At 38.3% G+C, this 26,991-nt stretch overlaps 1 protein-coding gene across 1 annotated transcript in view; it reads right to left on the reverse strand.

Moving 5' to 3' along the window:
* P3H2 (prolyl 3-hydroxylase 2) overlaps window positions 1-26,985 on the reverse strand; it is a 163,400-nt gene extending 136,415 nt beyond the window's left edge. Inside the window, exon 1 of the mRNA XM_011961612.1 lies at window positions 26,804-26,985. The gene's annotated coding sequence lies outside the window, so the exon portion shown is untranslated. The remainder of the gene's footprint in view (window positions 1-26,803) is intronic.
* Window positions 26,986-26,991: the final 6 nt, after the last annotated feature.

Here is a 26,991-nt window from a genome sequence, read left to right on the forward strand (position 1 = left end):
TGACATCAATTCTAAGAAAAAATATTAAGCAACGATAATAGAAAATTGATAAACAACTCTAAAACCTTAGCTGTGATCATGCAGTACCAATACGTAGTAGACGGCAGAGACAAAGCTCTGTGTCTTTTGTCTGCAGTGCTCAGTGAACAGTGGTTGATTGCTGTAAAGCTCGACAAGACAGATAGTTGAGGAAAAGAATGATCATCAATCCTTATTGCAATACAAATGGCCCTATGCTTCTATACAAGTGAATAGCTAAAGAGGTTGACGATGAGTTGGGGGTTGGTCTATAGAGAAAGGGAAAGAGGAGTGAAGGCCATAGAGGAAAGTTCTGCTGGATAACTAGTAAGGGTGAAATCAAATAAAGAAATCTGAGAAAATTAAAGGAAAATTATTAAGGCAGTGTCCTCATGGTTGTTGAATTCACAGGCATTGGTAAATGGAGAGTGGACAAAAAGGAAGGATCGTGATGAACCACAAGCCAGAAACTGAAGTCACCAAAGGCGTCCAGGATGAAGAAGAGAGAGAGTAGAACTGCTGAAAATGTAACTGAGTGGAAGAAAAAAAGTGATTGCTACTATTTATAGTGTTTGTTTGCTTTGTTTTGGGTTTGGTTTAACATTGTTGTCAAAACGATTTGCAGCAGATACACTGAAAATAATTAATATGCTGGTGGCTTTTTTGATAAGTTTTACAAAAATTCACCATATTAATCATTAATGAAAATTTCATTAAAATGGAAGATTATATGCTATAAGTTTAAATGGTTCATTGAAAAATTCTCATGAAGTCATTTAGTTTTCATTTTACATGATAAAAATTTCACATCCTTTTCCCATTATCAACTTGGCTCCCAAGAATAAAAAAGTGGTGCTATGTAGTATAAACTAAAATAATTTTGATTAATTCGAAGAATTCCACAAACGCTGATACAGAGCAATAGCTGAAAATCTGATATACTGTAAAACCAGAATCGAGAATGTATTTCTCTGGAAAATTAACATCTGCTCTACTGACTGGAACTATGGAGCTATATAAATTGCAACGACACGAATCAGCAATCCAATACTGATACTATTTCTTCCACCCAGGAACGCAAAATCTTGGACCACATCCTGGTGACAACATCCAAGTGACAAGCAGGAAATTCCAAGCTTAAAGTTATAGTTTCTATTTAGCTTTGTTTAGTATTGCAACTAGCCTCAGGATTCTTGCAGAAGGCATTACTTTGAAAAGTTATTTTCCATTTCTCTTACATGTCTGATGTCCTTGAATTCTATGACCTTGGTTGCTGATAGCAACCAGAACCATTCTAGACAGACTTGTTCTGATTTATGAAACAGTGAACCAAATTTAGCAGCCAAGTAAAACAGTCCACTGATTCACATTTTCCCTACAGGTTCCACAGAACTCAGGCACAGCTCCATAACCATTGGGACAATGGTGGCCTTGGAAAGGCTGACTCAAGCTCATAGCCTTGATGTAGCAATTTGGTTGTGCCTAAGTACAATATACCAACAACAGTGGGTTACTAGGTCTCTCTGATATTCTGCCCAACCCAAAACAGGAACTGATAAAGCTGAGATAATAAAAGACATATATAGTATTTCACAATCTGCAAAACACTTAACACAGCCAATACAAAGAAACATCCTTCTGTTCATACTACAAAGGGAGAGGACTGCTTTTCTTCACTAGAAGACAAAAGAAACAAGACTCAGAGGTGTAAATGACTGGTCCAAAGTTAGGCAGCTAGAAAAGGAATGACTAGAACAATTATTCAGATTTTTTGACTGATCATCCACGATTATGTCATTGTATCAAGACAATTCTGCCATAGCCAGGCCAAATATAATCAATATCACAAGTTTGAAAACTTAGTAAAAGAATAGAGCCAGTATTTCCCAAAGCAAGATCCATTAGTGTCAACAGAAACGTTAACATGTGCTTTATGCTTATATTTTGACAGGCATATCTAAGCATTTTATATGCATTAGCTTATTTAATTATTAAAACATTTTTAGAAGTTGCTCATTGTACAGACATGAAAACTGAGACTTATTATTATGTTCATTTTACAGGTGACAAACCTGAGTCTTACAGACATTAAATATCTAACCCAAATTTACACACCTATATACAGGAACTTGAAGCTGACGAATGTCTTAAAGACAAATTGTCTCAAAAAAAAATATATATATATATATTTATGAAAGGATTATCATCACAAAATGGTAAGCAATGAACCTATATCTACACCAAAAAGAATTATACAATATTCAACATTTTGCTTACAATTCTGCAACGTAAGCGAACAAAAAATATCTCACCCAGAAATTTATGAGAATTTAATTTCAAATTTCTCTTGGGTTCCACAGTGAGCAACAATAAGAGAGAGCTAAGTCCATGAAGATATGTCAATTGAGAGGGAAACTAAAAAACAAAAACAAGTTGTAATTCTAACTCACTACGACTCAAGCGAAAGGCAAGTAAATACAGCACAAAAGGCAACAACAACAACAACAACCCGTCTCATTGTAAACCATCTATTTTGATGCCCTATCTCGGATTCTGAAAATCACGTAGTCCTTTAACTGATTAGGGAATGAAACACAGCACTGCACATCAGTGTGTACACACAGCACAAACAGAATGTTTACAAACAACGCAAACATACGCCAAGAACCCGACAAATAGACCTAGGCCCATACAACTGCCATTTCCTTTAAGTACAATAATGAACGATTGGAAATATTATTCAGTGATACGGTGTGGACTTGTGTCCCTGCCCAAATCTCATGTTGAACTGGAGAAGGGGCCTGGTGGGCAGTGATTAGATCATGGAGGCTGATTCCCCCACTTGCTGTGCTCATGATAGTCAGTGAATTCTCAGAAGATCTGGTGGTTTGAAAGTGTGTGGCACTCCCCGCTTCACTCTTTCTCTTTCCTGCTTTGCCATGGTAACACGTGCTTGCTTCCCATTTGCCTTTCACTATGACTGTATGTTTCCTGAGCCTCCTACCCATGCTTCCTGTGGAATTGTGTCAATTACACTTCCTTTCTTCATCAGTGACCCAGTCTCAGGTAGTCCATATATAGCAGTGTGAAATGAACTAATACATTCAGGATGCTTAAGAAAGAAAGAGAAGGGTGTAGCTTTCACTTCAGATGGAAAAAAGTTTTTGGGTAATCCCACATTCAGTCATGCAACTGTGTTAGCAACTGGCTGGAAATAGTATTCTCACACCCACCTTCTTCCATGCCTATCATAGATCAACGAGCAGAGACACCCCACAAGGCCAAAAGGTCTCCATATATTAAAGAGTAGGGTGAATTGCTAAATTATAATCTCCTCAGCTTGGAAATACCACCTATCAGAAAAGATAAAGACAGCATCATGAAAAGACAACTTTTTATGAAAAGATAAAAGCAGCATCATGAGAGATGAGAGCCTTGAAAGAAATTTATTAGTTTGTAGCTTTGTGTCTACAAAGAACTTCAAATCTGAACAGACAGCAACTGTGACATTTTGGCAAGAGCACTGGCCTTGCAGTCAGGAAACTTCTCTCCTGAGCCATAGTCCTGTCACACTCTCAGTGTCTGACTGGACAAGTCCTTAAACCTCCGATTTCTCATAGGGCTCTCGTGAGGAAGCGAAGATGTGTGTGATGAAATTTCACAGCATGAATTTCAGAGCATGATGCAAACATGAGAGGTGATTATCTTCCTTCTCACTGTAATTGTCACCATTCAAAAGCAAGGAGAATCAATGTAAAACTGAGTGCTGGAACATATCATGCAAGCACTGACTCTCACAGATCTGCTGCATTACTTAAAGTAAAACAAACAATCAAAAAAACTGCGATGATTTTCCCAATACTGATTCTTCCCATATATTTGAAAATCAGAAATAATGTTGCTGGTGTCTCATATATAGTTCAATAAAGAAGTCAATAAGAGACTGACTTATACCTGCAAACAAACAAACTATGGACTAAAAAATAAAACAAAACAAAACTTATGATTATACCTGCTATGACACGAAAAACCATGAGGCCCCCACATACTGTGCTTTGGGGCCAATTCAGACCTCCCTCACAGGTACCTGTTGCCCTTCTTTCTTTCTGCCTCAGGTATCATATCTACAAAGTCTTACTTGAAAATCTAATTTTTATTGTTGTTGGATTGCTACAAAATCTTTGGCAGTGGATATTATCATAAGAATTCAAAACAAGAAGCTGCAAATATTCTAACCATTGGCCTTATCAAACAGTTCCTACTGGAAGTGTTGTTTTAAGTAGCAGCTTCCATCCCCCACTCACACCCCCCCAGGCTAAAGGCATGCATGAGTCTGGAATGTATTAAAGGAGGTCAGAAGCCTTAAACATTTCAAGGCCCCCCAAAAACCCTTACATATGCTCTCTGTGTCTGCACTATCCATGTCTGATTTATGTAAGCGCAATAGCATTTGGAAAAATACTTTAGGTCACATTAAGCTTTGTGGCTAGTATGGGTATTGTCATTGTTAAAGTAAAAATAAGCAATTAGTGTGGTGAAGAATAAAAAAGAAACATTTTATTAATAAGGTAAAAGTAATTTTTAAAAAAAGAAACAATTTTAAGCTATGCAAATTCTCATATGAGAAATAACTTTACAATCATGTAAAATGTATACATTATATTTGTATACATTACATTTGTATAAAACTTGAACATTTCAAAATACTTTCCTTAGTCCTTATTGCAAACTTGTTCCATAATCAATATTAGTAGGCCCCATTTTACAGAAAGAGAAACTAAGTTTCCAAAAAATTTATGACTTTTGCAGGGATCTGTGGAATCGCTATTATTGTTTTATAATCAGATTGTGTACAATTTAGGTTAAATGACAATAGGTTAATCTCATGCTACAAAATTGAAAATTAAGAGATGAGGTCTGAAAGTGACAACAGTCATAATTTTCCTTACTTGATACAAATGAGACAGGACAATAGATAGCCCATTAGAAAAATAATAATGATAACACCAATAACAATTATTATTTACTGGTGCTTACTATAAGTTGTTAGTATTCTAAGTGCCTAACTTGTATTCACTAATGAAATTCTCCCAGTGCCACTGTCATTTACCCCTCCTTTCCGGATGAGAAAACAGAGGCAAAAGAGACTTCGAGTAACTTGTCCCAAATCAAGAAACAGTTTTTCATTTATTTCTCTAGATCAGTGTTTCTCAAAATATATTGATCATTCATAATTTATTACATGGACCACCAACAGTTTCAGACTTAAAAATGATTTGGTTTAGGTGTATTTCACAGAATTAATATGCGAGTTTAATTATGATTTTCCTAGCAATCCCATTATATTCTTAATAATTATGACATTCTTAAGGTCATACAAGCTCTTCACTGGATTCTCTCAGGCATTTTCTGTCATGTACCACTTAGTTGTCAAGGTTTATTTAATCTTGCTTACTTAATATTGTTGATACAATGTTGTTTACTTTTATTAAATTTGCAGTTTTAATGCCATTGCTATATTTTGCTGTAGCTTTGCTTTTTTTTAAAAAGTGTTCTTTCATGATTTACTGAAGTCTAATAGTAGATATAAAAATAATAACAAATACTAGATCTAAAAGTAATTTAACTAATAAAAACATTTTGTAAAGTTTCACTTCTTGCAGCAAAAATACTTACATTAAATATTATTGCCAGGAAGCTTGTAAAAAATGCCTCAACATGAACAACAAATTATAAATGGAAAGAAGAATACACTTCTGGCAAAATTTCATCTTCAAATGATGCTGTAGAATATCACATAATATAATATAATATAATACACACAATGGGGAAAGACAATTACTACCACATATTTAGATACAACAGACATTGCTTTATAGTTGGACCAACCATGAGAGAAGAATTACATTTGGACAGCCAGTATACATGCCAGGTATATATGGGGAATAACTTCTTTTTTTTTTTTATTTTTTTTTGAGACGGAGTCTCGCCCTGTGGCCCAGGCTGCAGTGCAGTGGCCGGATCTCAGCTCACTGCAAGCTCCGCCTCCCGGGTTTACGCCATTCTCCTGCCTCAGCCTCCCGAGTAACTGGGACTATAGGCGCCCGCCACCTCACCCGGTTATTTTTTTTGTATTTTTTTTTTAATAGAGACGGAGTTTCACCGTGTTAGCTAGGATGGTCTCGATCTCCTGACCTCGTGATCCGCCCGTCTCAGCCTCCCAAAGTGCTGGGATTACAGGCTTGAGCCACTGCGCCCGGCCGGGGAATAACTTCTTTTTTGTTTATCACAAAACTTTATAGTTTTAACAAAGGTTTTATCAGCAAAAACTTCTTGTTTCTTTATCACATAGCAAGAAAGATTCTGTTGCTCTGGTTTAATTCACAATATTGTGTAAATCAGAACACGGATGTGTTGAACCAAGGCTGGTTCCAAGAATGATACAGAACTGATCTTTTTTGTGCAGCAAAAAAGCACATTTCTAATAAGAAGTCTTACCTGAAAGACAATCCATAAACTGCTTTACTCATAGAAAAAAGTTGGTATTAACAATACGTATCTTCATCTTTTTTAGCATTATGGAAAATAAGGAAAATTGCGAAGAAAGTTGAATGTGAACCATTGGTTTATATCATTTCAGAGTGGAGTCTGTAGAACTGTGTGGCAGGTACAATACTTTAACACCAAAGTTAAGAGGAAGAGGTACTGAGGCTAATTGTAGAACTGAGTGATGAAACTAAAATATTTCTCCAGAACCCTGACACTGCTATGAAAGACCACTTCTGACTGGGCGCGGTGGCTCATGCCTGTAATCCCAGCTACTTGGGAGGCTGAGGCAGGAGATTTGCTTGAACCAGGTAGGCAGAGGTTGCAGTGAGTCGAGATCATGCCATGGCACTCCAGCCTGGGTGACAAAAGCAAAACCCCGTCCCCGCTCCCCCTCCCAACACACACACACAAAATCACTTCTATGATTGCATAGGGCTTGCCAAGATCACTTTTCTCTGCAATATATTCAATATTTTATATTTCCTAAGCTTATTATCTTAATGTTTAAATGTCACAATTTTTGGTATTGAGGATAAGATACAAGGATTTATTAAGATCAAAATGAGGAATGAACAACTGCTGATAGTTTCATAGTTCAATAGCATGTAATAAATCTTTTTATCAGAGGAAATATTCTGCCAAATATTAAAATATATTGAAGCTGGCAGAGACTTCCAAGATTTTATATTACAATCACCTCATTTTATAACAGAAGACACTGAGGCCAAGAAAAGGTTAACTATTATAAAGCCCTACAGAGTTAGTGACATAATTAAAACTAGAGCCACACTTTCTAAATTCCTTCCTCTAATACAGTTTCTGAGATGTTCCACTCAATTTCATGCTATTATTCTCAAACTGACCTATGCAGTAGGTATCATCATGAAAGATCTGTCTTTACAAAACTATGATCAAGGGCAGAAAATGGTATTTTTGAAGTGTGTAAGTGCAGGCATACCTCTTTTGACTGTGCTTCATTTTACCGCACTTTCCAGACACTGTTTTCCACAAATTGAAGGCTTATGGTAACTTTGCATCAGGCCTGGATAACTTGTTGCAGCTTCCACATTAACACTTGCCGCTTCATCTTGCACTTTCATGTTATGATGACGGCTTCTTTTTTTAGACCTCATGAACCAACTTCTGCTTGCTTCAGACTTTTTTTCTGCAGCTTCCTCAGCTCTCTCAGCCTTCACTGAATTGAAGAGAGTTCGACTCTTGCCCCGAATTAGGCTTTGGTTTTAAGGAATGTTGTGGCTGCTTTGATTTTCTATCCAGACCACTAAAGCTTTCTCCATATCAGCAATAAGGTCATTTCACTTTCTTATCGTTCGTGTGTGCACCGTAGTAGCATTTTAAATTTCCTTCAATCGCTTTGAAGGCAAGTCTTTCAGTGCCACTTTTCCATCAGCATGCGCTCACCCCATGTCTCAATGTTACATTGTGGTCATTCTCACAATATTTTCAACTTTTTCAGAGTTATCATTACTGTTATGATGATCTGTGATAACTGATCTTTGATGTTACTATTGTAATTGGTTCAGGCCCCACAAACCATGCCTATATAAGATGGCAAACTTAATAGAAAAATGTTGTGTGTGTTCCGACGGCTTCATCAACTCACCGTTCACCTGTCTCTCTCCCTCTCCTCAGGCCTCCCTATTTCCTGAGACACAACAATACTGAAATTAGGCCAGTCAATCATCCCACAATGGCTCTAAGGGTTCTAGTTAAGGGAAGAGTCACATGTCTCTCACCTTAAATTAAAAACTAAAAATGATTAAGTTTACTGAGGAAGACAGGTCAAAAGCCAACATAGAATAAATAGGTTTCTTGCATCAGTTCACCAAATTGTGAATGCAAAAAAAAAAAAAAAAAAAAAGTGATTGAAGGAAATTAAAAATGCTACTATAGCGCACACACGAACAATAAGAAGGTGAAACAGCCTTATTGCTGATATGGAGAAAGCTTTAGTGGTCTGGATAGAAAATCAAAGCAGCCACAACATTCCTTAAAACCAAAGCCTAATTCGGGGCAAGAGTCGAACACTCTTCAATTCAGGGAAGGCTGAGAGAGCTGAGGAAGCTGCAGAAAAAAAGTCTGAAGCAAGCAGAAGTTGGTTCATGAGGTCTAAATAAAGAAGCCGTCTTCATAACATGAAAGTGCAAGATGAAGCAGCAAGTGTCAATGTGGAAGCTGCAACAAGTTATCCAGGAGATCTAGCTAAAATAATTAATAAAAGTGGTTGAACTAAACAACAAATTTTCATTGTAGATAAAACATCTTCTTGGAAGAAGATGTCACATAGGACTTTCTTAGCTAGAGAAAAATAAGTTAAATACCGATGTTAAAGCTTCAAAGGATAGACTGGCTCTCTTGTTAGAGCTAATCCAGCTGGTGACTTTAACTTGAACCAATGTTCATTTACCATCCCCCAAATCCCAGGGCCCTTAAGAATTATGCTAAATCTACTATGCTTGTGCTCTATAAATAGAATAACGAAGACTGGATGACAGCATATCTGTTTACAGTATGGTTTACTGAGTATTTTAAGCCCACTGTTATCTGCTCAGAATAAAAGATTCCTTACAAAATATTACTGCTAACTGACAATGCTCCTAGTCACCCAAGAGCTCTGATGGAGACGAACAAAGAGATTAATGTCGTTTTCATGCTTACCAACATAACATCCATTCAGCAGCCTGCAATAGAGGAGTAACTTCGATTTTCAAGTCTTATTATTTAAGAAATATACTTTGTAAGGTTATGACTGCAATAGACAGTGATTCCTCTGGTGGATCTGGGCAAAGTAAACTGAAAACTTTCTGGAAAGGATTTACCATTCTAGATGTCATTAATAGCATTCGTGATTCATAAGGAGAAGGTCAAAATATCGACATTAACAGAAGTTTGGAAGAAGTTGATTCCAACTCTCATGGATGATTTCGAGGAATTCAAGATTTCAGTGGAGAAAGTAATGGAAGTGTGGCAGAAATAGCAAGAGAAGTAAAACAAGAAGTGGAGCCTGAAGATGTTAGTTAATTACTGAAATCTTATAGTAAAACTCGAATAGATAAAAAGTTGCTTCTTAAGGATGAGCAAAAAAAGAGGTTTATTTATTTATTTATTTATTTTTATTATACTTTTAAGTTCTAGGGTACATGTGCATAACGTGCAGGTTTGTTACATATGTATACTTGTGCCATGTTGGTGTGCTGCACCCATCAACTCGTCACACCCATCAATTCATCATTTAAAAAGAGGTTTCTTGATGTGGAAACTACTCCTGGTGAAGATGCAGTGAACACTGCTGAAATGACAACAAAAGATTTAGAATATTACATAAGGTTAGTTGATAAAGCAGTGGCAGGGTTTGAGAGAATTGACCACTTTGGAAAGAAGTTTACTGTGAGTAAAATGCTATCAAACAGCTTAGCATGCTACAGAGAAAGTGCTCATAAAAGCAAGAGTTAATTAATGGGACAAAGTTTGTTTTTTTGTTTTCGTTTTTGTTTTAAATGCCATAGTCACTCCAACTTACAGTAACCACCAACCTGATCAGTCACCAGCCACCAACATGGAGGTAAGACTGTCCACCAGCAAAAAGACTGTATCTTGCTGAAGGCTCAGATAATTTTTAGTAATAAAGTATTTTTAAAAATTAAGGTATGTACATTGTTTTTTAGACATAATGTTATTGCATACTTAATAGACTAAATTATAACGTAAACACAAATTTTATATGCACTGGGAAACCAAACAATAAAAATTGTGAGGCTTGCTTTATTGCAATGGTCTGGAACCAAACCTGCTATATTTCCAAGGTATGCTAGTTTTCCAAATAGCTATGTGTAAAATCATATGGACAAACCCACGTCCTAGGAGAAGTGACAATTCAAATTCAACAAGCATGAATTTCCATCACGTTCAAGACTCAAATAGTACTATCAGCCATATGTAAATGTTTAGGTCAAAGATTCACACGTAATAATCTGGAATTTAGGAGGTATTGATCATAAGATTATCACACTTAATCTGGAACAATGGGTTACAGGAAAAAAATCATTACCTGGAAACTTTTTTTCCTATTCCAAACTCTGAGTAAATTGGTTTTCCATAAATAACACATTAGGTAAACCTTTGCTAACTATGCTATTGGGAAAGTGGACCAGGATGATCAAATCTGTATTTATTTACGAAGCGTTAAATCACAGTGTCCCAGAGGAGCCTCATCTACGGACATATAAACAAGGGAAAGGGCAGGCTGGTGGCAAGGCTGAAAGAGCTCTGGGGCTTCTCCATACTTCTAAGGCAGAGGTAGGAAAGAACACTCAACAACTTGACATGAACTATAGCACAATCCGGTTCACCTACTTATGGTTGATTTAGTGGTGGTGACAAAGTTGACTTAGAGATTTTTATTCGACATTAGAAAGGTTTTTCTGTAGCCCTTTTTTCTTTTTTTTCTTTTTTTTATAGATGAAGTCTTACTCTGTCACCGAGGTTGGGGTGCAGTGGTGCGATCTCAGCTCACTGCAACCTCCGCCTCCCAGGTTCAACTGATTCTCGTGCCACAGCCTCCCAGCTAGCTGGGATTACAGGTGCCTACCACCACGTCTGGCTGATTTTTGCATTTTTAGTAGAGACGGGGTTTCACTGTGTTGGCCAGGCTGGTCTTGAACTCATGACCTCAAGTGATCTGCCAGCCTCAGCTTCCCAAAGTGCTGGGATTGCAGGGGTGAGCCACTGTGCCCACCCTTCAGTAGCTTTTTGGGGTAAAGTACTGGCAACAAAACTCTGCTAGAGATCTGAAATCATATCCATTCCAAATTATATTCATCATCATCATCATTCAAAGATTGTTTAGAAACCATGCTCTCTCTAGTCAAAGGATTAGACATAGCAGAACGGAAATATTTATAATAATATCTATTCTACTCCAGCCAAACAGCATGGGGCAAAAACCATGGCTCAATTCACCTTTATGTCAACTGCTCCAAGAGACAGCATGGACTTCCACCCATTCCCCTCCACTCCAGTGGCGGTACCAGGGCACTCCTCCTCTCCCAACTAGAGAGTGAGGGAAGAACTTCAAAGAGGAGGGAGCTGGATAAAGGGATTCTTTAAATATTATCTTAAAACATTTAATATTTTAATACCCTTTAAATTTCTTTAACAGTGTAAAAGTTTGAGAAATGAACTACAGTATAGTACATCACCAGGTTTAAAGATTGCCCTCTGGACAACACATACAGGAAGCAAATCAGAATAGGATTGCAAAGCCTCTATAAATGAACTTGCTTTTACTTAGTATATCACGAGATATTTGCTCAGAGAAGCATATCTACTTCTAATTCCTAAGCATGGATGTCCTCATAAGTTGTAATAAATTTAACTTAAAACCCCCAGTGGTACTATGTAACCACAACTAAATCCATTTCAGATGTCATCTTATGGAGACATGAGTCAAAAATCAGAGGACTGATGTCAATCATGCATGTGGATATTATTACTGCTAAATATTGCATGCATGTATGTTCTGGCATGTGTGTTTTAGGGCCTTGGTACTGTTTTTTCCTCTTTTCTTTTTTGTATTATGTAATTATTTATAGGGAGTAGGCTGGCAACCATGGCCTGAAATACATTAACTAGAATTCAAAAGCAAGATAGAAAACGGTACGACTTTTTCAATGAAAAAGACTTTAATGATCCCTTCTGTGGGTACAAGACAAAGTTTCACTTCACAAAATCACGCAGCCCTTATAGACTTTGGATTGGAAAATATTTTCAATCTCACTGTTTTCAACATCACTCTGGTGCTTGCACCTTAAATACAACCTCTACATTAAGTGTTTGTTTGACTCATGTTTGACACCTTCTAGGACTTCCTATTAGATCTCAGAATAGCTCTTAGTGTTAGGAAAGTCTTTCATATTTGAGCCAAGATCTTGTTTTCCGTAATTTCTGTTACTTGGTCCTAACACTTCAATTCTCCAGTGCCATAAAGTTCAGGAATAATCGCCTCAAATGATAATCTTTTTTGAACCTCCAAAAGGAGATTTTTGTTGTTGTTGCTTGTCTTTTCTTCATTAGCTTACTCATCTTCTATATCAGCTGTTTCTCCTATATGGTTTTGAGTCTTTCATCTATCTTCTTTGTCTTTCTTGAACATGGCCTAATTTATTCTGTTCTCTTAAAGTACCATTGTGTAAATCCCTTTCAAGTTTTACTTTAAAGTGATTCACTGCCCCAAATTGAGGACCAGCATTAGACTGGAAGTCATTCCTTTCCTGTAACCTTTTAAACTATTTTATGTCCATTGCATTTTATATTCCATTATTTTATAATCTCATCAATTTTCTGTTTCCACAGGTAGACTGTTGGCTTGCTGTACCAGTCTACTAAAGTATTTTAGCATCTCACGCTGGCAGATGCAGAAGAGCTCTTATTAAGCAACTGGCCCAATGTTGCCCTCGTCCAAATGCAAACCCCAAGGACTAGAGAAAGCTATTTATGACACAACTGGGTGGAGAGCCTAAATTGCTTGATTCCTAGACTAGTAACCCTCTAGTTCTTTTTGTGAGCTGCTCTTCCATTTACCTGACTGCTAAACAAAAAGCAGTTTCATTTCAGTGTCTATGATGAAGAAATGTTTGTTGATTTTCAAACTTAAGTCATCTCCCATGGGTACAAGAAATCAGGGTAGGAAGGAGGCTTAAAGAGGTTTAAAATTCCCAAGACGTGTCTGTGGGAAGAGATTTTATCTATTAATATGAAACAGAGAAGATTTGGAATGTGTTTGAACAGAGTCCATTTAAAAAAAAAAATACAAAGAAGAGGACACAATCTGAAGGAAACTGTGAAATCAGAGAATAGGAGAATTTAGTGGGGAAGAAAGAAAAGAACATTTCTTAACATAGCAAACACACAGCCTCGAATTTCCGTGAAGAGGATGATTTTTGTTTTATCTTGATGGTGAAGAGGCTGGTAAGTCTGTGCTACAATGCACAGTGTTGAACGTGAAGCTAGTTACTGAGACTGAATGGGTCAAGTGCCTGTTTCATGTGTCCCCTAGTGTTCTGTGCCCGTTATAGATGTAATTATTTTCTCCACATATCATGATATATTTGCCTCAATATTCTTTTGCCCTTCATCTTCTCTTAGAAATTCACCACCTGCCTAGAAGCTATGAGGCAAGGAACAATCTTTTCGTTTTTGTTTTTTTTTTCAACTTCTCACAAATACCTTGTAAAATAGGTGTGATTATCGCCATTTTCCTGATAGAAAATTCTGATTCATGTAGACAAGTTTCATACAGTCTCAAACAACTGATATAAGTCAGAACTTTTTTTGACTATGTATCTGTTTGATGTCAAAACTCAAGCTATGGGAAGTGGATGACAACTCAGGATTTGTGATCAGAAAAATCTGGATTCAGATTCTGATTCTGTTGCTAGCAGTATAATCTCAGACACATTATTTAATCTTTCGGGCTTCAGTATCCCTATTGAAAAATGAAGAATATACTAGAGTTTGTATCTTACGATTGTTGAAAGAACTTGATGAGAAAATTTACATAAAGCTTTTAGCATAATGCCAGGTACATAGTAATAGTCAATAATATCCATTATCACTAATAACTATAGTCATAAAAAATAACTGCCTTCAAAACTAAGATCAAGTGTTTGATTTCAGTGACTTTTTAAGTCTGTTAAAGGAAATGTCATTTTGCCATTTCAGGTTTCTTTATAATCTGTTTGTAAACAAAGTGCATCAAGAAGATAATATAATATGGTCTTCAAAAGCTAACAATTTTTTCTATATGAATATTTAGTCTGATTCTTTCTGTACATACACAAACCATTTTTTGTTATTAGTTTAATGACGTTCTTGAAATATATTTAGGTGATAGATGACAGATAGATAGATAGATAGAAAGAAGATAGACAGATAGACATTTATACCTATTGAGGTAAAAAATAATTCGCCAAGTTATTTTGATAAAGTAGGGAGATTCTTTGACCTGTGTTTCAGCTGTGTGAAGCAATAGAAGATTTTCTTCTTGTTGTGCTTTCATAGCATTTTTGTTTGAATAATCCAGTCTATGAGAGAGATTTTAATTTCTCCATGTTCTCACTCCTAATTTTATGTATCCTATCCCTCATAAATGACTTTCACAGATATTTTCTCATTTTGTCCTTTCAACCACCCTATGAGTTAGGTAATTTTTATTATTTATCTTTTCACAGAGATAGAAACTGAGACACAAAGAGGGTGAACAATCTGGAGAACTGTAAAAGAGAAGGTTGAGCTTCACCTAGAATTTCAAAGGAACCTGAAATGGCAAAATGACATTTCCCTTATCAAACTTAAAAAATCTTTAAAGCTACAACTGACTTACATTTAGCTTTGAGGTAACAGATTTTATAACTATTACTAAAATTCCCTAAAAGGCATTGTTTCATATCTTACTATACATATATTTCTTTCAAGCCTCAGAATAGTACAGATTCTTTTACAAGCTATGATTAGTCAAATTTATTCTTAAAACTGCCTGTACTATTGATTAAATTAATTCTCCAAATTTTTCACTGTCTGTTTCCAATAGTAGTTTTTGTTTTTTATCCCCTTTTTCCTATCTAAGGATTAAAAATTACCAATATTTTATTTTTACTTTTTTTTTTTTTTTTTTTTTTAGAGATGGAGTTCCCACTATATTACACAGGCTGGTCTTGAACTCCTTTACTCAAGCAATCTTCCCGCCTCTACCTCCCAAAGTGTTGGGATTACAGGCATGAGGCATTGAGCCCAGCCTAAAAATTACCAGTATTTTTTAAATGGCAGGTTTCACACACTATAATTTTTTTTTCTTTTTTGAGACAGGGTCTTGCTCTGTTACCCTGGCTAGAGTGCAGTGGTGCAATCATGGCTCACTGCAGCCTCAAACTCCTGGGCTCAAGTGATCCTCCCACCTCAGCCTCCCAAAGCACTGAGATTACTGGTGTGAGTCACTATGCCCAGCCTGTAAATCTTTAATTTTTCTTAATTTCACTGTTTTGATATAAAACATCTCTGAATTGACACTACATAATCACATAGGAGTGCCTCTGTTTATTATGTCAATCAATATTATAGCTATATACACATTTGTTTTTTTCAGTGGACTGTGACTTACTTGGAGATAGGAGGAGTGTCTTACTCATCTTCATATCTCCAGGGCCTTAAAAAAGAAGGTTACATCTGAAAGGCCTCAGTACTTTTTTTAAGTGCTGATAGAGAAAAGAGTTCAATTTAATGAAAACTAATAGCTAGCATTTTTTATTTGGGATCTTTCTCTTTTGTCTGTTTTTGCTTTTTTAGAGGGGAATTATATCATTTGGTAAATATTCAGTGTTGTGCATGTGGAGTCTCTAGCCGGAGGAATTATTTCCTTCTCTTTCCTGAGGAAGCTGATTAGCTCTGCTGTTCAGCACTTCAGCAAGGCAGAAGTGTCTCAACAGAATATGGCCTTACAGCAACAGAGAGTGGAAGAAAGACAAACACCTGTTTCCCAATTATTAATTTTACAACAGAGGCAGATATCAGAGTGGGAGACATCCTAGTTTTCTTTAGTGAGACTCTTTTCATGCCTGAAACCTTTGGACTTCAATCTGATTGCTCTTGGCTTTCCTTTGCTTCACTTTTGTTCATTATCTCTTCATCCTTCTCCCTCTATTTCTGTATCACTCTTTGGCTCCTTCCTTCCCTCCCTCTCTCTTTTTCTCTCTAATATTTTTTTTCTTTCACCTGACCTCCTCTTATTTCCCCCACTTCCCAGTCTTCTGTGAGTTGGCATTTTTGTTTTGTGTCAAGCTGCTTCCTAAGAATATATGTGACACTGAGCTCACCCAAAGAAAACTTACAGGTTGCAGTGGATTATTTATAAATAATTGGGTTTGGGAACTTTACAAGTTAAATAAGAAATACAGTCATTCTGGAGTCTGAAATTCAAAACTAAGATGTGTTAGTTTGTATTGTTAAAGCAACTTGTCTCATCATGTTAGGACAATACGTAGAGAAAACTATCTGATCTTTTCTATAAGCTGAGCTACTGCAGCTATGGAGAACTAGATATGGGACATGAGCCCAGCACTTTGCATCTTGAAGAGAGAAGTTCTATTTCCAATAAATTTCTCCTCTAAAAGATATCTAGCTGCAGCCAAACTTTTAAAATAAACATTATAACTCATCAGTGGGCAAACTGTCATCTAGTATAATCCAGTATAAATTGTCCTTATCTAACTAACCTTGATGTCCAGTCTTTTTTTTTTTTTTTTTTGAGGCAGGGTCTCACTCTGTTGCCTAGGCTGGAATGCAGTGGCGTGATCTCGGCTCCCTGCAGCCTCTGCCTCCCAGGTTCAAGCAATTCTCCCTCCTCAGTCACCTGAGTAGCTGGGATTACAGGCACACCACCACACTCGGCTAATTTTTGTATTTTTAGTAGAGTCGAGGTTTCACCATGTTGGCCAGGTCGGTCCCAGTCTCCTGACTTCAGGTGATCCACCCTCCTCAGCCTCCCAGAGTGCTGGGATTACAGGCATGAACCACCACACCTGGGTCAGTCATCTTAAATATGGCTAAATGTTAAAATCAGTGTTTTTCTATCTAGGGTGATTTTGACCTCCAAGTGACATTTTGCAATATATGGAGACATTTTTTGTTATCACAGCTTGGAGAGGGGTGGAATGTGTTACTACTGATATAACACATAAAAGCCAAGAATGTTGCTGGCCATCCTAAAATGCACAGGACAGCTTGACACAACAAAGAATTATTCATCACAGAATGTCAATCAGCCCAGGTTGAGAAACCCAGACTGAAATGCTTATTGACCTGAAAACCTGCAAACCCCACTCTTTAACTGAGCCCTTGGTAATCCTACAGAAACAATGATTGACTGTGAAAGTCTCTGTCCCTGGTGGCATTTATAAATAGCACGTATTAGAATCAAATGCTGATTGTTGATCCTGGATTTCATATAAAAATATTATTTTAAAGTAGCACATGCTTCAGTGGAGAAATAATTTGTATGGTCTACTGGATTAGTCTTTGATACCATAATTTGAGCTCATTTTTAAAAAAACAGCCAAATCTGGTTTTAAGGTAATTCTCTGTGTCTGGGGTCTTAATTGTGTGTCAATTTCTCTATGCAAATCGATTGATTTTGGCAGACTTACAAATTTGGCATTCAGGCAAGGAGAATATGTCAAAATTGGTTCAAATTTCCTGTGCTTCCAGACTTGTTAACAGTTTCTTTGTTTTGTATTCATTGATTTTATTACACATTTTGCTTTTATACATTCCTTTCCACGGCCCCAGTACAATCCAACTGCAGCTCCCAGAAGGTTTCTGCTGTGTGCACAAAAACTGAATCTAATATTTGTAGATAATGAATTCCAGCAGGATCATTCTGATAGCTCTGCACTTCTAGAAACTCTGACGTTTTGGATCTCCCCCTTTCTGGCTCCTATTCCTCTACTTCCCTTCCAAAGAAGATCCTTTGCCTCATTCATTTTCATTAAGCTAACTGGGAGACAGCATTGACTCACGTTCTTATTTCTGAGTTTTTCCCAGAAGTAGGCAGAACAGTAGTGCAAGAAATAACATTGCATAAGAAGATTGTGGCTTTTATTTTAGGGTCTCTTTCACTTAGCAAATAATGCAAGTGGCACGCTGTGTGTTTCGTTTTAACTTCGTTAAGCTTGTGTTTTCACAGCGGACCTTACAAATAGTGGTCAACGGCAATTTCACAGAAATGGAAGTCAGGGTTCTTGGATTCTAATTCTGGTCCTTCTCTTACGGTGCTGTAAAATTTGGGCCACTCAGTTCTCTTTTGGCCTTTATTTTCCATCTGTAAAATGGATGCCTGGAATACTAATGTTCCATTAATGTGGCAGGGTGCAGCTGCAGAAAGATAGGGTGGTAAAGGGTGGGGAGAAAGAATGCCTTTAAAAAAAATCAATCAGAGGGGCTCTATTTTAATCTACTTTATATAGAAATGACACTGTAGCTTTCATCTGTGTATCCAAAACCCCGATCTGGAAACTAGCATTGGCCCCTCTAAAATAAAAGATTTTAAACATCACTTCCTCCACGAAACCAGTTTCTGGTCTTCCTATTCCTCACTTGAATGTGACTCTTTCTTATGAACTTTCAAAGACAGAGAAAATTTTGTAAAGAATCCCATGCATCTAATTTACCTGATGCATGAATTCTTGCCATAAACAATATTCTTGACAGCCTCAATGTCAGAATCACAGACCTGAAGGAACCTAAATAATTAAGCTGGTGCAGCCATTTCAATTCACAGGAATTCATGGAAGATGCTCAGAGAGAGAAAAGTGAAACTTGTTGAAATCGTTAATGTACCTAGGGTTAAGTCACTTGATCATTAATGGAATAATGGGGAGTGCAATAGAAATAATCCTGTAACTTGTATTATGGTTGGCAATTTTCCCCATGGGTCTCATGTTATAATTATGCGCCACTTGAAATCCTCTATATTAGATGTGAGCTCATTAATGGGAGGGACCCTATTCTAGTGTGGATCTTACAACTAGTGGTCAATGGCAATGTCACAGGGGTTGGAGGGTGTCTGGGTTCCTGGATCCTAATCCTGCATCTTCCATTTGATTGCATTTACTTTGATCAACTCAATTCTCTTTTGAGCTTTATTTTCCCATCCATAAAATGAAATGGTTGGAGTACTGATGTTTCATGACTATGGCAGGGGGCAGTGGCAGAAAGATAGAGAGTTGGTGGCGAACACCTTCCTCCAACCCATACCCAGGTCTTACACAACACACACGAGGGTAAGTGACAGAAAAACAGTATCAAAAAGTAGATACCTATGACTGTTTATCAGATTACATAAGAGGCTCAATGACTTTTATTTTATTACAGCTAGAAACCTGACCTTAGGTCTACCAGCATTTTCTCTTTCCCCATTTTCTCTTCTGCTGTCTTCTTTTCAGATGTGCTTTCATTGTGTAGACCACTAAGAGGACAATGTAGGAGTACGGCCGAGGAAAAACCGAGAAATAACTAGAGGAAACAATATAGTACAGTAAGGCAGAGAGGAGTGTGGTCAAGAGAAATAGCTTCTTTCAACAACAGTCTGCAGTCTTCTTCAGTACTAAAACCAGCAAAACAGACATACAACACTAGGAATGCCACTCAGAAGGCTGACACCAAATTATTTTTTTTAAAGATACGTGTAGGCCATTTGGCAAATGATGACAAGGTCTGGTGGAAAATACTCGGCTAGAAAATCAGACAGCAGGAAAGGAGGGATGAATAAAAATACAGAAAAAGAATTATAGAAGAAAGATGAATGGAAAAAAAAAGACAGGAGAAATTATTTTTCCTAACGAGAAACGCAACGTTTTCCACCGGACAGCTGTGACTCTTGGCTGAATAACTTACGTATCATGTGAATGAAAGTGCAGGGTGGAGGGGGCAGTCCAGGAACATGTGTCTTATGTCCACTTTGTCTCTGAAGGCAATGGGTTTACTGCAGGTCTCAAGTGCACCACTGATGCACCAGACCACCCCTCAAGGAGGTAGCCATGACTGTTACATAGAGGCTGGAAAGAGCAGGAGACTGGAAGTCAGAAAACCTACATTCTGGACCAAGCTCCATTTGCTGGCCCTTCTTGATTTGTTGTAGAATCTATGAGGCCAGTGTCATCATCTGTTAAGTGACAGGGATAGATTTTTTCATGATCTTTGAGGGCCTTTCAAGCTATAGCATTTTTATAATTTTAATAACTACCACTTCCACCCTTGTTAGATTACATTTCTTGAACACAATTGCTATCCTTCCCTCCCTCACTTCTACGTCACTGCCCCGAAACAGTTATTTGACTTGAAGATGTTCCTTTGGAGTCTCTCCCAGCTTTAAAATCTGTGACTCTAAGAAATCCACAGTTTACTTAATTCCTTAGCAATACAAAAGAACAGTCATTATGTCAAATCCAGTAAGTTTTCATTTTAGGTGAACCTATCCACCTTTCAAAATGTATCAAGTCTTGCCTATGAGGAAGTTGACATTTTATCAAGCATTTCCAAGAGAATTTCACAGTTACCCCTTTGGAGTTTATAAATGAGCAGATGATATTAGTAACAGAATCCATTTGACTCTAAGAGACGAGGTCTATGAAGAAAGGGAGAGAGCAGTTTATTAATTTCCTTTGTTAAAGGCTAGGAAGGAATCCCTGATTAACCAAGCTGATTAACCATGGGAAAATACTTGCAAGCAGTTGCTGCCCTCATCTAAGTAATTAATTTTTTTTTTTATTTTTTTTTTTTTGAGACGGAGTCTCACTCTGTCGCCCAGGCTGGAGTGCAGTGGCGCAGTCACGGCTCACTGCAAGCTCCGCCTCCTGGGTTCACGCCATTCTCCTGCCTCAGCCTCCCGAGTAGCTGGGACTACAGGCACCCGCCACCTCGCCTGGCTAATTTTTTGTATTTTTAGTAGAGACGGAGTTTCACCGTGTTAGCCAGGATGGTCTTGATTTCCTGACCTCGTGATCCGCCCACCTCGGCTTCCCAAAGTGCTGGGATTACAGGCGTGAGCCACTGCGCCCAGCCCCATCTAATTAAATTTTAAGCCTCTGTGGCACGTATCACTTATAAAGGCAATGGATGACTGGTAAGGAGCTGACCAGGCTTTTAAATATGGGACAATCCCAATGAGGAACAATTGTGATTCTAATTCCTTAGCGCACAGGACCTAAAAACTAGCCAGACGAACAATCTCTCAGGCTTTCTTCCTAAGGAGTGAGATATAAAGAGAGTGACCTGTACATTTTGACGATTTAAGCACAAAAAAGTGTTCAGTTGTTAAAGAGAGGGGGGAAACGGTTCATCTTTTGAGGAAATAACCATTACAGCAATTTCATAACAGCTATTTCAAGAAGATATGAAATCAAGCTTCTATTTGAAATAATTTGCAGATAAAATATACATATTCTACAAATAGGTAAAAAAAATTTAAATACGAGATTCAGGAAAGCATTTTTATTCTAAACTAATAAGATCTATATGATGCACTTGTCTGGGTTTTCAATTTCTTTTTAAGGCATTCGTTCTAGAAAGAGATAGTAGTTGACAAAACAGAGTAAGAGTGAGGAAGTTCTTAGAGTTTACTTTTTTCCCCCAGCAACCACTAATCAAATAGATTACGGTCAAGATAAAGGAAGTTTCAAGAGGACTCTAGAACCAAAACAGAACTGCCTAATGTAATTGTGTCTTTATTTTTCCCCTTCCTTTTAATCCTAATCAAATAGATTGTGATCAAGATACAGGAGGTTTCAAGAGAGGCCTCTAGGGCCAAAACAGAATTGCCCAATGTAATTGTGTCTGTATTTTTCCCCTTCCTTTCAATCCTAAGAAGAAAAACGAAGGTCAAATGGAACAAAGCAACGATCCAGAAACAAAAGAAGCAGGGCTAAGCTTGTTTTGAGTAGAAAAATGAATAAATAAACAGCACTAGTTTTTTCTTTTCTTTTCTTTTCTTTTTTTTCTTAAATGGCTGAGAAAAGTGGTAGAAAAAAAAAAAAACCAAACAGACCCTGTCAAACCATTCCTGATTAGAAAGGACACAGATAAGAAAGAAAAATATCCCTCATGTTTGTTTAAATTCCAGAATTGTATATGAAACAAGTACAATATGTCAAGGGTATTCTGAAGTACAGTTTTAAGTAATAAGAACTAAAGAAGAAAAAGGGGTGTGGGAAAGGGGGTGAAAGTTTGCAACATTAGCCAGAACTTGTAAGTAGAAAATAGTGAGAAGTCAGGGAGTCAACAGTCCTATAACATTCTCTCCCAACTGACCAGCCAGGAAGCCAAACAACTAAAGTGAGAAAACCTCCTGCCACTGTGCAGAAATCTTCCTCAACAACATTTCATATGCATGGAACCAAGTTATTATTCATTCAACAAACGTACACTGAACGTCTACTGCTACCATACCCCGCTTTAGGTATTTGGAGGGAAGATGGTTGCCGATGACCCAGCTCGGACCTATTGAGCATTTATCTCTAATTTTAAATCACATTTTAATGCCCCTGATGATTAATAATAATTACACATTTAGTAATCATCCGAATCTGGGAACCTCTGCTTTAGGAGATGCAAGAATTACTAAGACAATTCTTGATTTCCAAAAGCTCACATAAGTAATAGCAAAATTATCAGTTTTTCCAAAATGAGGTTAAAAATGAAAAATGACAGAAGAGGAACAAATCTGTTGCTGTGGGAATTCAGAAAAGGGAGAAATGATGTACTTTTGGGAGTTGTAGATGGAGTGAAGGAAGAACTCACAGAAATAGGTGCATTCCTTAGGATGTTATGATTTGAACATGTAGAAAAGGAGGAGGAAAGGTCTATTATTTTAACTAATAATAAGAATAAACATATCTCCAATGGTTACTGAGAATCAGGACCTATTCTGGGTGCTTTATATCACTCATCTCTTAAACTTAACCTAAAACAGGAGGGTAGGTCCCATTATTTCCCCATTTTGCAGATGGGAGAACTAGAGCTGAAAAATCTGATGTAATTTGCTGATAGTCACACAGATAGAGATTGGGAACATTAAAAATTAATCCCATATCTATCCTATTCTAAAGCCTCTACACCTCCCAAGAAAGGCTAAACAAGGCCAAGAGATGCAGAAGTGTCAGGCATAAGACAAAGCACTCATTGTTACCTTTGGCTGGAGGGTGGCAGAGTTGGGGAAGACAGGGCTGGGAAGGTTGAGAGGGAGCCAGGCTGTGGATGCTATGGTAAACTATTTGAGCTTATATGGTAGCAAGAGGAAGGCCACTGAAGGTTTCTGAGCAGAGAATGCAATGATAAAAGCTATATCTTACGTCTTAGGCTATGAATCATGGGTTATATCTAACAATCTTAAGTGATAAAAATCAAAAGTTTGAAGAGTCTCACCCTGCCTTTAAACAAAAAGTATGGCTAGGAGCCAGGTGAGAACTACTGCCTCATAGCTGTCTAGGCAAATTCCCAACATGCCAGGCCTTGAGAAAATTCAACAGAGCAAGGCTTATGAAAGATACAGTGAGTATCTGTTACCCTGCAAGACAAGGACATACTCATCCCTGGAGCTGTCCAAATCTGGCAGAAGGATAGCCCTGGGGTATGCAGCATTCTCTGGGACCTGATGTGAACCCACAGGCCAGTGGGCACAGGAAAGCTATGGGAATCAGTTATTGGAAGAATCCAGACTCCTGACTCCCAGCCCTCTGCTTATTTCAACAAATCATTTGGTATGCCACTAGATATGTGACGCTGAGCAAACCTCTTTACCTTTCTGTTCAACATTTAGAAACATCCCTTTCCTCATCTGTGAACCAAGAAATTGAACTCTGGGTCTCAGATTTCATGATTCTTCATCCTTCTTCCCCTCCAACATACCAGCACAAATAACCTGCTGTCATTGGAGGCCCACTCAGCAGGATATGGGGGAGAAGCAACATCTCCTGAGAGCTTCTATAGTTGGAAAATCTCTTAGCTGAGAATAATTGTACTTTCTTAGCTTTTTGAAGCATTCCAGTCCCCCCTCACTGAATTTGATCTGGTCCAGGATTATCCTTTAAAGTGCAAACTGGATCACTGATGTCAAAAGCAATTCAGCAATACAGGGCACTATGACCATATCCAGTCACATGCAGGGAGTTCCTCCTCCTAACATCAGGGAATTAATGCCCTAGAATCCAGACCTGTCAGAGCTCAAGAATGTTCTTTTATTATTTGAGAGAGGTTTTTCTCAGTCTCAAAAGATGGTGTGTGTGCATATTCATAAGTGAAATTCCAAGGAAGTCAAGAAAAGGCTAAAATTGTGTAGTTCTTGGGGGCTGGCGGAGGGGAGTGCAGGGGAGAGAAAAACCGTGATGCATTTTTAGATGTTCACAAACTCCAACTTTCAACAATGAATTTCCAAAGGGATAAAAATATTTTCTTCCTAAGAGATTATCAATTATGTAGATCCAAGAAACTGCCAGAGAAGACAAGTAAGGGAGAAGATGCAAGACTTGTTCTGCTCTCAGAAATATTGCTGGTAGAACTGAAATGAACACATGAAGCCACACACCTTTGAAAGAACTTCTTGAACTTCATTAATTCATCAGACAACATCCAGTAATTCACTTACAGAGTGTGACTTGTTCCTGTAATCAATTCACCACAAAAATCTGAGGTATGTTAAACCTATGGCTTCACCTTCTTTCACCTCCAACCAGGGAATGGGAGGGGAAATGACTGACGAATGCTAACATTAGCAGTGAAGCAAGCAGAATTCCAGAACCAGGGAAACCCACATATTGAGAGTCACCTCATGGTTATTTATTTTTATAGGACTGACCATGAATATGTATTCTTTCTCCAGATATGAGAAAGGAAAATATGTCCAAAATTTGTGACGGAATTAACAGCAGGACTGCTAACCTCACATCTGAGACAACTGGGAGGAGCAAGCTACAGGGACCACCCATGTTCTTCTCTGGGAACTAGCTTATGATAACATCACTGTCAGACACTCAAGGACTCCTCTCTGCCTGGTGTTGACTGATTTCTGTGAGACCACCAGAAACTGTGTAAATCACTTAGAAGAAATCAGAGTTATACTTCATATATGTCTTAGCAATCAGGAGATACAAGCAAGTAGAAGACAAGTCCTGGAAAGGATTCAGGCTTTCTCCTCATTTCTTGCCCAAGATACTAGTCCAGTGAACTCCAACACTTTAGCCACAATACACAGGAGGTTAAGATTTATACTTAGTTGAAATTTCATGCACTCCACCAACAGTTGCCAATCTGAGAGACCCCTACCACATATGAGGGCAGAGATTTTGTGGGATGAGCTGCAAAAGGCATTTGGATATTTGAACATGGTATGTACTTTCATCTCCTTAGAAATGCAGCCTGGTCCGGTTGTGCTCACGCCTGTAATCCCAGCACTATGGGAGGCCGAGATGGGTGGATCACCTGAGGTCAGGAGTTCGAGACCAGTCTGGCCAACATGGGGAAACCCCGTCTCTACTAAAAATACACACACACACACAAATTAGCCGGGCATGATGGTGCACACCTGTAATCCCAGCTACTCAGGAAGCTGAGGCAGGAGAATTGCTTGAGCCTGGGAGGCGGAGGTTGCAGTGAGCCAAGATTGCACCACTGCACTCCCACCTGGGTGACAAGAGCAAAACTCCATCAAAAACAGAAAAGAAAAGAAAAGCAGCCTGGTCCATTGGCTGGCATGACCAACCAACCCCAAAGCTTCCACTTTTCCAATAGTTGTAGAAGAGACTTTGATATATTAACATAGAAAACCAGAAAGAGGGGTTAAGAGAGTCAATTTGAAGCAAAATTGGGTGAGTGGCAGTGGAGGCTGAAGAACTCATTCAAATTCCCTCTGCTGAAGCATCCAGAGAGAGCTTCAAAGTTATGTATGTGAAAAATATGTCAGTATGCACACTATACCTCCTGTCACTAACTTTAGGTAAGTTAGGTGTACAAAAATAAAACTAGAAGGAGAGGACTGATGCCCAGTAACCCAGTCCAATGTATACCACCAGCAAACGGAAGCCCCCTATCAAAGGAGAAAAAGTCAACACTTAGGGTGGATACTTTGACTGAGACTGCCTCAAACAGCTTGGCCTCCTCCAAGCATACCTTCTCTTTAACCTTTGATCTTTACTTTTGTGTAGGTGAAGGGGAGAAGAGAGAGAAATTTGTTTTGGAACAGGTCTTTCAACTTCACTATTCTGAAGATTCTTTTAAACTTCAGAGAAAAGGTGCAGACTACAGTATAGGAAGGATGAGAGAGGAGACAGAAGAGAAATGGGAAGTGAGCAGGGAGAAGATAACTTGTACCAGATTCAGCTTTGTCAACGCCTCCTGAATTCGTGCTGAATGGGTACTTTAACCCTCACCTTATCAGGACAGTCCTCTTTTTGGGAGAGAAGTTGACTCTGAGAAAGAGATAAAAAGACTTGTCCAAGTTAATCAGTTGTTGCGCAGAGAGCCAGGGCCACTAGATATCTGGATTGACAAACTGAGACACATATTTAGGACACCCAATTTGAAAGACTGAACAGAGATGACGGGGGCAGCAGGGAGGGCTCAAGAGAGCATGTGAGAGCCGCAGGGTCTTTGGAGTGGAGGAGCGCTCTGTGGGTACCTTGATGTAGGCCCGCTGCAGGTAGTTGTAGGGCACTCTGCGCTGGAAGTCGCTGCGCACATCCTCGCTGACGCGGTGGCGGGATGCGGGGCCCCCGAGGCGCTGGGTCTCACAGCTGCGATAACAGCGCGCCCGCCCCAGCAAGGAGCGGAAAAGGGGCAGCTCGGCTCCGGGGCCCTCGCCGAGGG

This window comes from Colobus angolensis, unplaced genomic scaffold, assembly GCF_000951035.1.
Source record: "Colobus angolensis palliatus isolate OR3802 unplaced genomic scaffold, Cang.pa_1.0 Scaffold56, whole genome shotgun sequence".
NCBI classification, from domain to species: domain Eukaryota; kingdom Metazoa; phylum Chordata; class Mammalia; order Primates; family Cercopithecidae; genus Colobus; species Colobus angolensis.